The following is a 15,017-nucleotide window of genomic DNA, read 5'->3' as shown; positions in this document are numbered from 1 at the left end:
GAAGCCGTCTGTACACCGACTATATAATATTATTATTTAGACAGTAGAGTGATGATATTATATTATTATCATTATTAACCCTAACCGTTGTTGTTGCTGTTGTTATTATTGTTGTTGTTGTTGTTGTTTGAAGTAGTTAAAAATATTACTAACCCATTAGAAGAATACGATATATATTATTATATATTATAGCATAATAATACGTAAACGGCTGCTGAGTATGGACTTATACATATTCGCGTCGTAATAATAAAAGTATAATTACGTGCCGCTGAAATTAACCCTGACTATACATAATATATAATACGTAGCCGTATTATTATTGTTGTTGCTGTTGTTATTATTACCGATAATACAATACATAATGTTATGTAATATTTGCTGCTAGCAGACGAAAAAAAAATGAAAACGACATTTTGGTTTTGACAAAACGTGTCGAACGAAATAGTTTAATTTTTTTCACGTATACAACATTATCATCATGTAATAATAATTATTTAATAATTTATACACATTTGTATACCTCCGACTGTTTTCGACAGTATCGCTCGGGTATACACAGCCGACGAGAACGAAAAAAAAAATATATAAATATATAATACAATATTATATTATATTAAGTAGGTTATAGTGATATTAGAATTTTTTTTAAATTTGTTTTTGTTTTTACTCACTATATATATAACTGTTGAATTTGCGGTAACGGGTTGTAGTGTGGCGTAGAAAATAATGTACTGTTGTTTCGTCGCCTTGCATTGTATACGGCCCGCGTATTATCGCACGACTTATGGACCATTAACAATAATATAATAATAATAACGTTTGGTAATATTTTATAATTACTAATCGTTGTTATTTTGTATTATTATTACTATTATTCCGCGTGGAACAAACGACCGGCGGTGTCCGGAGACAATAATATGACATCGGCGGCCGTGTTTCACCTGTAGAACAGAAAATAATATTGTTAACAACGTTTGCAGCAGTACATAAAATACATTATATTATTATTATTATTATTATCATTAGTCGGCGCTTTTTATAGACTCGTATCACAATAATAATAATACCTATATCAGCTACGCATAACATTATAACATTAGAAGCGTATATTACTGCGAATATGGCGAAAAACGATACTGAAAAAAATTAGTGACCAATTGATATTAAGTGTGTATGGGTGTGTGTACGATTTTGTGTTTAGTTCTACAACGACAACGACGAAGGACAACTTCGACCGCGACAGCAGCTGCCGACTTCGGTCTCCCGAGACATATTGTATAATATTATCTTATAACCATATACCGTGCCGTAGGTAAGTATGGTATATAATTTTTTTTTTTTCTTACAGACGACAGGACCGGACTACCGTAGTATCGTATATTATAATATAACGCATTATGATCGTCTTAGAAACCGATGAGAACTTGACTGTTCAACAGATCCTTTGGCGAAGCGGTGCATCGCTTGTAAATAATAATAATAAAAAAAAAGTGAAAATTGACGAGCACTATTAATCAAAAAAATTGACAAATTTTAGAATTATTTTTTTTTTTTTCTTCAAAACCAGCCTAATACATCTATTACTATATATTATACTACTACTATCCGTAGCTCGTAAAAAAATCGTAGTTGATGCCGATTGCATGTGTTTCCACCGTTGTTGGAAGTAGTATCTAAGTAGACATGACATAATATATATACTATATTATACCTGTATAAAACTAACACCAAATTAATAACTATTTATGTTAATATAGTCTAACAACGGATCTTGTATTTATACACTTATCATTATATATTAGGTACATTTAGCTCTGTGCCATTTTTATTTTCACATACTTTTCTGTGCGCTTTAGTATTATGGATTTTATTCAATTTCACTCGTGTGTACTGTAATATTTCCGGGAAAAACGAAATTCACGTCCTTTCCCCTAATATAATATCTGAGAAAAAAAATGAATAAAATGATGTTATATTATCTTATTATATTATTACTATCATTATTATTATATATTGCTCAAATAGTTTAGCGTGTAATTAATTAATTAATTAATATTTAGGTGTACCATTTTTTTACATATTATATATTCATACAAAAAAAAAATATATATATATATTTATGTATAAACACTTAGTTTTAAACGCCAAACTAGTGGCATAGCGTACGAAAACCTATTTAGTTAAACATATTAATTTGTTATATTTACGTACCTAATATATATATATATATTTATATATAATGTAATGGACGGAAGTAATATTTTAGATTTTTTTTCTCGTTGTTCATCGTGTATTTTTTATAGTGATTTTAAAAATTAGGCATATTTATAATACGTATAATATATATAATATATACATATATATATATATCGTTCACGGGAATAAAATACGAATTGTAAGATATTTACGTACTTATATATATATTATACATATTATAATATATATATATATAACATTTTTTTTACTATTATTATTATTATTATTATTATTAATACGATCTTTGAAATATGTAAAATTTGTGATATTTGAACCTTGTACTAGTCGTTTTTTGATCTAGTCTTATTTTTAATCAGTATATATATTTTACTAATTATTTACGGATTTAATTAATATATCAGATGTCGTGACATATTATTTAAATTTAATATTCGTCTTTGTAAGTCTTCCTTTGTAATAATAAATTAATACGAAACATCATTAGTGAGTATACGAGTAGCACCTAAACCATGACTGTCTAACAATGTAAATCGATATGTTATTTTTTATATAACAAGATATATTTAGACGTGTATTTAATCGATATAACGTGTGTAAATTTTGTACAACAATTTTTTAGGCTAGGTCTAGTCATGTTTGGTTAGTCGCCTAGAATCAATAAATATATATAATATATAATATAATATATATTTATATATATATATTCGTATTTGTGGTTAGCTTAGGCGTAGATGATGTGATTAGAGTTTGTATTTATTATTATTATTATTATTATTATTACTACTATTTTTTTTTTTCTGTTAGTTCGAAAAAGTTACTTTAAAATACATTTTTTACCCCATAAAAATACATAAACGTGGTTTTTTTATTACAATCATAATATTGTGTGCTACTTCATACCTTATTTTAGATTATTAGTTAACACTTCAATCAACGTACCTAGATATATATTGTTTACAACACTATAATATCTGTTATCGTTTTTTAATCATATTATACCTATTTTATTTAATATGATAATATGCATCCCTGAACTAATTTAAGTTTTGTTTTTATGATGATCTGTACGGTGTACCTACTGTACCTAAACATTTTTTTATAATATCTAACAACGAATTCGTATACTATATGGAATGGTAAGTTCAAGAAAACTATTTACCGAATTTGTTTTGCCTTGCAGACCATAATATATCAAAGAATTTAGTGTTGCAATACTCGTGTAAATAATGTAAAATAAATTGTATATTATAATATATGATATTATGAATAATATTTATTCCAGAAGATTTCAATCGACGAGAGATCAATTTATTAATTTTCATAATAATTTATTATATTATAATATTGTACTTATAACTAAATATTTTATATTGTACATTTGTTCGTTTTTATTATTTGTGCATTTCTTTTTTATGAATTTTTCAGGGACTTTGTACATGTTGATATTAGTCGCCGCTGAATCCAAAGAAACTAAGAAGACCGCCTTTATACTAGTTACGATATGTCATGTTTTCAAATAAATCGATCGTTTTAAAATACCAAATATTATAATATTTAAATGCGTTCTCTGTCTTTATGCTTTTATAATTGACTCTGCGAAAATGCAAAATGCTCAATGTTATACATTAGCTGGTTAAGTTTAAAATCCTAAAGTCTGTAATATTATTATTCAGACTACTTAAGAAAAGATGAAACGAAACATTTTGTGACAACTAAAATCTCAATTATGTCATTAAGGACGATGTACCTACATACCTAATATGTCCACTTAGGGAACTGAAATCATGCAGTTGATTTAACTATTTACAGCGAACGTGTGTCGTTTTTGGCGTGAAATCTCTATCCTCGTAGGTAGGTACTTGAACAAACTACAAATTATATTTTACACAGGCAACACACTAGACCTAATCAATCTGAAATCGTCTTTTGTCAAAAATCATAATACGAATAACCATTGGCTAACCGCTTATTTTGAGAGTTGCTACTGAGTTATGAGTGTATTTTTTTGCCAACATTATAACGAATTCGGTTGGGTAGATCATGCTGTAGAAATGTAGTAATTACCCATAAAGTAATCATGTTTAAAAACACAATGGAAATAATAAAATTGTATCTATTCATAAGAAAATTAAAATTTAGGAAATTAAAATATTAACTACTTTATAATAGATACCTGCAGTCTGAGAACAATAGAACATAATAAATATTTAAATCATAACATTAACAGTGTTTATATAGGTATTGTTTTTAAGTACAAATAAATCTGAATTATAGATACATATAACCCTTCTATCTACCAATAGCATAGTCGTAGTTGTTAACTTTCGACATGCCATCTAGTCATTTATAATTTTGAACAAAATAACGATATTATATTCTTTATAATAATTAGGTTTTTTTTTTCGAAAGACACCGAATTAACATTATATCTGATATACAAGTTTATAACCAATTTTAAAAAATATTAATTAATTTCAAATGCTGAAAAAAAACAAAAAGGTATTTCCCAGTGGTATATATATATAGGTAGGTACTACGTATTTCCATTTAGATACCAACCTATAAATTATGGTCGCACGCAATGCGTCCAAAATGTGCAGTTTAAGCGATCTACGGTTATTACGAGGTCAAGTCATAGTTACTCAGTCAGTCAGAGATATTAGGATTAATTTTACCAATAAAATTCATAATAAACCTATAAATAGTTAACCGGTAAAATACAACCATTATGTACCTAAGTATCTGCTCTAAATTAGATACCTGTAGGAGGTATCGCGTGTTTCGCTTATGAAATTCTGCAAAATAATTATTTTCTGCTATACGATTTATTAAATTACTATAGGGTAGGTATTATCTATTGTCTAAAATAAAATGTTTATTCTCGTAAGCAATACTTAATTTTAATATACCCTTTTAAAAGTGGTCTATGGTTGAATTCGTATGTTATTGAAAACAAGTATTTAAAATGATATTTATTACAGGCTGAGAATTCGAAATGTGCATACCAAATCACATAATACAAAAAAGAACGATGAAATGAATTTATTGAATCAAGAAAAATCAAAAATATATATTTTACGTATAGAGACTCCTGAAAGTTATTCGTTCACCATTAAATCTGCACGTATAAGAAACGAATGAATAATATACTTACGAGTGTATTTGAATTATAAATATTAAATGGGGGTTTATGTACCTACCTGCCACTTCTGTAGGTACACAGTTAAGTGACAATAGATAGCGAGACTTGAAAGTGTACATAAAGATAGTACAAGTCACAAGTGTAGAATACAATACGTTGCAAATGTGCAATTGAACCGAGTTTGTGTACCTAAGCCTACTTGATAATACAATGAGTAAATGACAATACGTTATAAATGATTTATATGGTGTAGGAATTTAATTGGCATCCGTACTTACTAGTTTACTACTATCCGTCTATACGATTAGATAAAATAAAGGTAATATAAGAAATAGTGTGCCTATAATGCACAATGGTATCAATATCGCAAACCTTTTTAGCTATAGAGCAACAAAAAAAAGTTAATTCGTCCTCTATTCAGTCTTTACTGTCTTTAGTAGTTTGTTCTGAGTCTCTGACTTATATAGAATATAATAGATATACAAAACGCCTGTATCAGAATCTGAGCTTTTGAATTTTTCCAACATTTTATACATACATCCGTTTTGCCTTATCTATCGAGTTGGAAATTGCATCGCCATCGATGTAAGTAAAAATCAGATTAACTGTGCAAAAAATATTAGCTATATATTATAATAGTATTATATTATATCATATATGTCAATCCATCGTACAAACACAGCCTGGCCTCGAATTTTGAGTACCTTCGGTAAAAGCAGTAGGGTGAAAATACAAGTACGAATTTGAACAGCCCTAGTGCACGCGATCTCCGCTGGTGCCTGCTGCTGCGTCCGGCGCGGTGGCATTGACCCAAACTAAATAACGGACATCAGCCACCGAATTTGAGTGTACTGTGCAGGTAACAAATTATATTATAGAATAGAATATCGTCGTGGTGACGATACATTGAACACATTTTATCATTAGAACGACGGTCCGTCGGTGTATAGGCACCGATGACTTGGTTTTGAATTTTAAATGCTTTTAAATTTGATATTTTGGGCACTGTAAGAAGAATGATTTTTATATATGTACCTATGGAAGTATATGGAACATATCTTGAGGCTTTTTTGTTGGTACCTATACCTACCTACAATATATAGTGCGGAAACTAATCGTATTTAAACTCAAATGTACGTTATTATTAGAAACATAAATCAAAGTATAGTCCTAAATCCAGCAGGTATCTACCTGTCTACCAATTTCCTATTGCCAATAATAATATAGTGTGATAATGGGTCATTAAAAAAACACTAGGGCTGTCCTACCCTAAATGTGTTGGTCGTGTGATCGCAACGAAAACCGAACTTTGGCCACCATCGACGTGCGTTATAATATAATATTATATGTTTACTTACGGTGTGCACTCTGTAATCGGCTGCACAGGGTACAGTGCGTCATAGAATAAAATGTTTTGTATCATCATACAATGCGCGCGCGCGAGCGTCTCGGACGGTCGTCACGACAACGCCGCCGGTAACTCTCGTCGCGCGGTCCTCGTTCCGTCGCAAATGGATTTCCCGGCGGCATAACGCCACCAAATACCCACACGGACTTGTATAATATATATATATATATATATGGCCAGATGTCTCTGAGACGGAGATCAACGTCACCCTATATATGTACACGTTTTCCGATGTGTGTGCGGCAGCTCTGCCTGTATAGAAATCGCGTTCGAGCCCTGCGAACTAACCGCTTAAATCGTCAAATTCTCCCTCTCGCCCCTCCGGCTATATCGCGCCCCTACATTATATCGTCTGGCAAACCACGGCTAAACGCCACTTCGAATCCTCCTGCTGCCGGGGTCGTTAGCCTTGGTCCACGCGCGCGAATTGAGCATTCGGATATATAAAAGGAGTGGAGGGGCGGCGTACTATTATTAATGTACTATCGTTATTGTCTGCAAAGGCGTACTTTATTGGTCTTATGCGTACCGTGAAAAAAATTAAATTTTAAAATAAATTCCTCGTACTACATAACCTTGTTTCCTCACTTCACGATGGGCATTCGTAATTTCGATAACTATTATTTCCAAATTGTAATTTTGTATGAGATGCATTAAGTATAGGTACCTACTGTTTTTGTCATTCTGAAGAGGTAAGTTTGTAGTTTTTATATTTTCATAATGTAAGTTACAATATTTAAAAAACAATAATGTTACAAATACTACTTAAAAATTACAACAATTAACCTTTAAAATTAATGCTTCAGAACGTTGAACGGATCACCGTGTATAATATACTCATTCAATTTAAAGCGATAGGTACCACATATTATTGTATGAATAGTAATGACGTTTTTCTTGTCAAAAAAACGACCTGGCGAGCAAAAAGATTCTTGGCAAACGTAGCTTCTGTGCAATTGGTAGTCGGTAACCTATCTACGAGTTTTAAATTGTAGAACTGAATATTATTTACAACTATTGCAACTGTCATTCTGCGTTATTGAAAATTTTTCTAAACATCGAAAATATACTTTGAAACTCTATACACTCTTGTAGTAACCCGGTAACCGCAATCAAATTAAATGTAGTTGTGTACATATTGTTACCCCATTAAGTACCTATTCCGTAAAATGGCCTTTCCACTAACTGTTCAAAACGATTAAATTTGCGATTTACATTTTTATATAGTTGTTTTTATATAAACGTTTATGCATTGGTATAACAAAAATATGAATAGTAATCAATATGTATTATTATAACTTCTAAGAAAATAACACTATATAGGTAGGTACTGCAGAATAAGTAAACTTTAAAATTCCTGAACAAGACAAAACTCGTTATAGTTAGGCAGGTTACTATATCAATAGGTTCAAAGAAACCACGGTAAATCCTGCACGATGGGGTCAGGAGTGGAAGTGCAGCATTATTTTTAAATTTTTAGGTTTATTCTCGTGTAAAGCTACGCTCGGGAAGGCATTGAAATACCGGTTTATTGATCAAAAACAAAACCCTAATGATGAAAATAAAAGTACCTACTCGGCTGTGTTCTCTCTGAAGTTTATTATTTATAGCCGCCGTCCACCCTGTACATCCATTTAATATATTATACACTCCGTGGTAATAGTACTATAAACTATAAAGTATATTATGTCGTGTACTCGTGTACGGTCAATTAATATGAAAAAAATAAAATAAACGCGTGAATTGCGTGCAAAACGATTTCCTGAGCAAACAGTTATGGATTTTTCTGGTGTTTTAATTGCGCGATCAGATTAATTTGAAAATTAAAAAAAAAACCACCGGTGGAAAGCACTCAAGGTGTATGTAAGTATATAACCTCCAATGACCTCCTTCGAAGAACTTCGGGGTAGTATTGAAATGGCTTTTAACACGTCCACTCGACCGACGCCCGTTTGAGTTTTACGAGTGCGAAATAGAGAATAAATAATAAATAATATGACGAAAAGGGTGTGACCGATCGGATCCAGAGAGATAGGAAAAACACCGTTTTTTCAATTACGCTAATTCGTCGTATTCATGCAGGCACCTATTTATTATATACTTACATAGTACATACCTACATAATATATGTATATATAAACGGAAAACGGGGAAATTACATTATTTTATAGAAAACAGGTGGCCGGAAGAGAACGTGCGTCGGAAAAGTTCGCGGTCACCAGTACAGTCGCGGCCCGACCCCCTTCCCGAACATATCCCTTACCTACATCGTATATAGCGTCTTATTTATTGTGTTTCCGTCGGAACATTTTCACACTATAAAATAGTGTATACAGATCGTTTTATATTTTTTCGTAAATCATTTTTACCTTCCACCTCAGATTTATCCGTCGAACTCAGTGTATTGTATGTGTACTCGTCCCCGGGCGAAATCACGGACGAGTAGATGTACCTATATATCGTGTCCTGATGCTGCTGTTGCACTGTTTGATCGGTCGGCGACGCGTCGTCGTGTACTTGGACTGTGAAACGGCAGTATATCCAAATATCCAGTGCGCTTGAAGTTCCTGAAATGAAATTTCTCACGCTGAATAATGTATACGCTATAATATTTGGTTATTATCAGCCGCAATAGCTATCGTCGTCTGGCACCGGCCGTGACTATATACCTATAGGTACCAATGACTAAAATATAATAATAAATGTTGGTATATAATATTATTATACTATTATCCACATCATCGGGATCGTGCGATTATATAATAACGATAATTTAAAGTTACGAGATATCATGAGTCATATTATAATATTATAGTGACGTTTGTACGACGGCTCGTCGTCAGCAGTCCGTGGCCAAGAAGTCGTCGTTATTTGTATAATATAAATAATGTTACGTTTTGGCGTACTTACAACTGTACCGCCGCACATACGCGTTTTACGATATGTAAAATAGGTAAATATTAATATTTACGACGCCGGTTTCGGGTGCGGCATACACGCTATAATAATAACGAGGACTCCTAAAATAGGTATATTATACTTGAATCGTGTAGGTAGTATATTATGATGCGTAACATTTTTAAATATATTCATAAAACATACGTACGTGATCTCGGGCGAGTGTATTCGCGCGGATATCGATGAATATTGGCCACGGTTTCCGGTCGTCGGTTCCGTGTCGGTGCGCCTACAGTTCGCCGTCCCTGGTGCCGCGGCCGTCGTTCGAGTCCCACTGAAAACGTTTGCAAAACGAAACTCGCGGGGCCGACTGGTGTTTGCGTGCGCGCGTGTGTCTGCAGTGTGTGTGTGCGTGCGCCGGCGCGTGTGCGTGTGTGTGTGTTGGTTCACCGCGGATGAGATGCCGTGCCCGGTCGCCGTCGTTCGTCGTTCGCGCCCTTCGGAACGGGCGCGGCGGATGTGTGCGAGGGCCGCCGCCGTTGCAACGCGCCGTTGTTCGCACACCGCTTTCCGCCACCGCCGCCGACCCAGCAACGCCGCTGCAGGTGGAATCAATAGCCGAACTTGAAGGGGGTGGGAAATGGCGACGGTCACAGCGGTGGTGAAGACGGCGAGAGCGGTGGAGGCGGCGGCGGTACTTTTCCCTTTTATTTCCCCGCCGCCGAACGATTCGTCGGCGGGAGAGAGGTTATCCGTGGCAGATAGGGCGGCCACACCCTTCGGACACACGCGACCCTTGTACATACGAACTCCACCACCTCCCCGACTATGCCCACCCCTCTACTACGGCCGTCGCCACCACTGCTGAGTCTCCATCCTCTGTTGCAGGCACTCGGCGTGAATGAAAATATTATGACTGTACGCGCGCACTTTCCGTCAGCGGTGGAGGCCGTCCCTTCCATTATTCATAATTAATTTTTCCGACGTGGCGAGGGGAGGGCGAGATTTCGTCGGGTGATATTTCGCCGACGGAATCCCTGCGGGGCACTGCAGCAAGCTCAGACCCCTCTTGGCTCTTACATTATATACATCACGACAGGCATTGTGTACTGCACGCGTATATAATACTCAATACCTACTTATATATATTATATTGTGCTGAGCGTGCAATAGTACATCATTTTATATTATGTATCTATATAACGTCAGATATTATATTATTATATGAAGTTAGGTTAGGTAACCTAACCTTGCCTACAGTAGTATATATTGTAAGTACAAGCACTATTTATGATCTATATAGGTAATAATATAATATCAATTTAGTGGTAATAAGTTATAACTATTAAGAAGTTATACATATATAGGTAGAATAGTATAATGTCAGTAGTAACGCTAGAGGTAGCAGTTGATATGAATGTATAATTACAGATTATACTGCACACATTGTAGTGTAACCACAGATTGATCGACAAGGGACAACGTTTCCGGGTTATTTTATTATTTGATATTAGGTATCATCGACCCTTCTACTAATACACCAAATAATATGATTATTCATATTCAGATCCAGATTAATAAAATGTAGTCAAAACAACATTGATAACTCTATATAGTATACCTATAGTCCTTATAATATCATAAAATAAATAGGGAGGGTAAAAAGTAAAAAGTAATTGTTTTTTTAAAAATCCTGCAGAGGAACCCGTTAATAACTTTAACTGTGACTTGAGTCATTAGTCATTATGATACGATAAAAAACATTAACGGTGATACAATATTATAATTGGACCCATTATGATAACTAGTACCTAAATATCCACCAAGACAACAATAACTTACTTTTTCTGGGATGGCATAAAAACAACATAACGTATTTACGTATAACAATTAACAATTATATAAAACATTTTAAAATACTATTGACAACGACGATCGCCAGCAAAACATTAAGTACCTAAGTTTTAGCTTGATAAAACTATTGAAATTGATTAGTATATAGGTAGTCGTAGAATACACCGTTTTTGATAGATAAGCACAAGCGTAGATATTATGCAGTAGTTGTTTGGTAGGTAGCATATACTATGCAGTATGCACGAGTACCATGACTTTTTGTTTCAATTAACTTTTAGATTCTGAGCGGAGCGATGAATGTATTGATTTTACAATGATGTGTGTTTTTTTTTTTGTGTCTGTCATCACCATAGACATAAATAAATGGACTGCGCTTAGAGAGAGAAATCATGAAACTGACATTGACGAGAGAGATATAGACTATTGGGGGCAAGCATGGGGAAATAATTGAATAGTCAAATTATTCCATGATATTATTTATAACATTATAAAATATCAATGATGGTTATCACTACTTATCAGTTTTATAATCTATAAATTACAATAATTTCATGGCATGAATGAAATATAATTGTTATTTCCTTCATGATTGCCCCCAACAGTTTTTATCTCACTCACACAATGTACATTTCAAATTTGGACAGACAGTGGTGAGGAAAGCGCAGGCCGCAGTCCATTTATTAATATATCTATGCGGTCATCACCTTTTAGGACAGTAAAAATGCTTGGATGATTTTCTTCAACAGTATCTTTTCTGATAGGAAAGTGAATATAGTTGGTACTTTTGGGGGTCAAAAGTAAAAATTTCCCCGTAGTTTTCAAAAGCACCGTGAAAAACAAAAGAAAAATTAAGAAAAAACGGGAATTTTTATGCAAAATCTATTTTCGAAATAATCGATTTTGGTTTTTGGTGCAACTGTTAAACAAATTACCGTAGGTACATGAAATTTTTACTGAATGTTTATATTAGCATTTTCTATACACCATAACATTTCCCAAATATTTTGACTTATTTTGAGATGTTTACGGACATTTTCAGTTTTCATTTTTTTAGTTTTTTTTTTTATAAATATCAATAAAATTTTGTTTGTTGGGTAAAAAAGCGTGATATTTAATACAAGGCTCTTGATATATTGTCACAATAGCAGATGAAAAATATCAAAAATACATAGGCACAATTTTTTTTTATAACCATTTAAAGTTCGAATTTTGACAAAATTTATCAATTTTAAAATGTAATAATTATTTTTGTACCTAGTCAAAAATGTATAAAATGTTCAACTTTTATAGCTAAGGATTGAAAATTTAAAACAAAATTCCACGTAAAAAGGTTATATATAAATTACTTTATTCACCTTAATATCATCAAATATACTTAGTAATATCAAAGGCTGACTGACCGTTTTCGCTCAGAATCGTTTTTCTTATACAATGATATTATATCGCATTAAATTCAAATTTAACACCATCCATTACAGTGACCCACTTATAACCAACTGCACAGCAGAGCGACATCCACTAAACCACCTTTTTTAATTTGATTTTTGCAAATCATTAAGGTATATACTTTATCGGATGTCTAAATTTAGTTATTTTTTGTTTGACTTATAAAGACAATTTGTTTACCTACGGCTAATTTTTCTAAATAATGTAAAAATTAAATGTATATTTTATTTGATCTACATATTTTATATAGTAATGACTAATGATATTTTCAACAACATTATTCTAAACTCTTCAGCGATACACGTCATTGAATGGACAAATCCTCAGAATATCAGTAGGGCCATAGGTGAGTTGCGGCCCGCCATGTCATTAACGTGTTGGAGACCGGTGAATTGCGGCCCGGTCATATTTTATCACTAAGATAATTGCTGCAGGGAAATTTATTTATTTTGTGCCGGCAGCATCGGCAGTATCTACTTAAGTTATTATTTTTTTTTTTTTTTGAAAACGTACAATCTATACTAACTAAGGACAATAAGTAAATATGATGACAGTATACAAGAGAAAAAGAGAAAAAAAAAAATAACATGAATGATATGGAGAGGGAGGCCATCCATTGATGGAACCCAACGTGAGTGTTATAATTGATGATTCACAATTAAGCAAGACCAACTTACATAAGTTTGTTTATGACGGTTGTAAGCAGTAAAATAAGAGGGTTTAGTATTAATTTGAATTCATTTATGAATGAAGATAATTGAGAAGCGATTTCCGAATGGGGAGTTGTGTTATTTGGAGGAATATTTTGACTGTATTTGTGGTGATGTTGGTTTGGCGGGTGATGGGTTAGGTTGGGAAAGGACAAAAAGTTATTATTTAAAATTTTTTTTTGGTTACCATTTTTGGATTCTGACAACGTCATTGATTGTTTCACGGATGACTTTTTATTACATTACTGCCCGCTAAAGATGATCGGGTTGTACAATTTACTGACTATGTTTTCAAAAACTATATTATATCCCTGGATGCACGTTTCACCAAAATATTTGGGCACAGTTTTCTGCTAGCTGTAACCGTACGACTAACGGCTGTGGAAGTTTTCATTCACACCTAAAATCATCGTTCTACTCTAGTCATCTTAACATCTATAATATTATTGATGTGTTAGTAGAAATTGAATCAGAAACGTATATCAAATGTAGAAGCAATGGAATAAAAACGAAGAAAATATGTGAAAAAGAAGCGTTTATAAGACAAAAGATGACAAAGCTAGCACAAAAATAAATAGAGCAGTTTGATTTCGTTAAATCATTGAGTTTTAAGTTTTTGCCCAACCAATAATCTAAAAAATTCATTTTACCATAAATTTAACCAATTTCACGTGAATAATAATACCTAATTAAAAAAAAAAAAACAAATTTTTGGGAAACGACTCAGTTAACATCCTCGTGGTGTCTTCTGGGTAACGCTGATAAGCTGATATGAATTGATAAATAAAATGTAAATGTAATACGGGCGCAATTCGTACTTAATTTAGGGATCAGGCCGCAACTCACCAACACCGATCAGTAGGTAGGTATTATTTTCTATTTTTTTTTTTTTTAATAAAACTCATTTTGACGATGAATCGATTAAAATTAAACAAATATATAATAGTCGATTGATGTGAAAAATTGACTTCACACTGACATACTATAAGAAATTTCTAACTTTTCGAAAACTATGTGATATTTGCTTTTTCTCAACTACCGAACGGTTTATGTCAAAATATAATATACTCACCACGGCACGGTATATATTAAATTTCAACATGCCCATTAAGTAACATAAAATAATAATAATAATAATAATAATATGTGTACCGTAACGTTATATCCGGTCTTACGCATTGCTTTGACGATTTCGGAATTGAATCGGTCAATTAAAAAACAAATTTTAATTAAGCTCATCTGTGTACCATTATAATATTATAATCTCTGTCAACACTCGAAGTCGGCAGTCAAGGCGTCACAGCATGTTTCCGCCAAGCACACGCGACACACATGACAC

At 32.9% G+C, this 15,017-nt stretch overlaps 1 long non-coding RNA gene across 1 annotated transcript; it reads right to left on the bottom strand.

Moving 5' to 3' along the window:
* Positions 1–421: 421 nt before the first annotated feature.
* LOC103309402 lies at positions 422–10,176 on the bottom strand. The gene is made up of 3 exons (XR_510717.3): positions 9,877–10,176; positions 9,140–9,337; positions 422–944 (listed from the first exon to the last, which is right to left on the bottom strand). It is a non-coding gene; the product is annotated as an uncharacterized LOC103309402 (long non-coding RNA).
* Between the last annotated feature and the right edge of the window lie 4,841 nt (positions 10,177–15,017).

This window comes from Acyrthosiphon pisum, chromosome A3, assembly GCF_005508785.2.
Source record: "Acyrthosiphon pisum isolate AL4f chromosome A3, pea_aphid_22Mar2018_4r6ur, whole genome shotgun sequence".
NCBI lineage: Eukaryota > Metazoa > Arthropoda > Insecta > Hemiptera > Aphididae > Acyrthosiphon > Acyrthosiphon pisum.
This window is presented reverse-complemented; position numbering and strand designations above follow the sequence as displayed.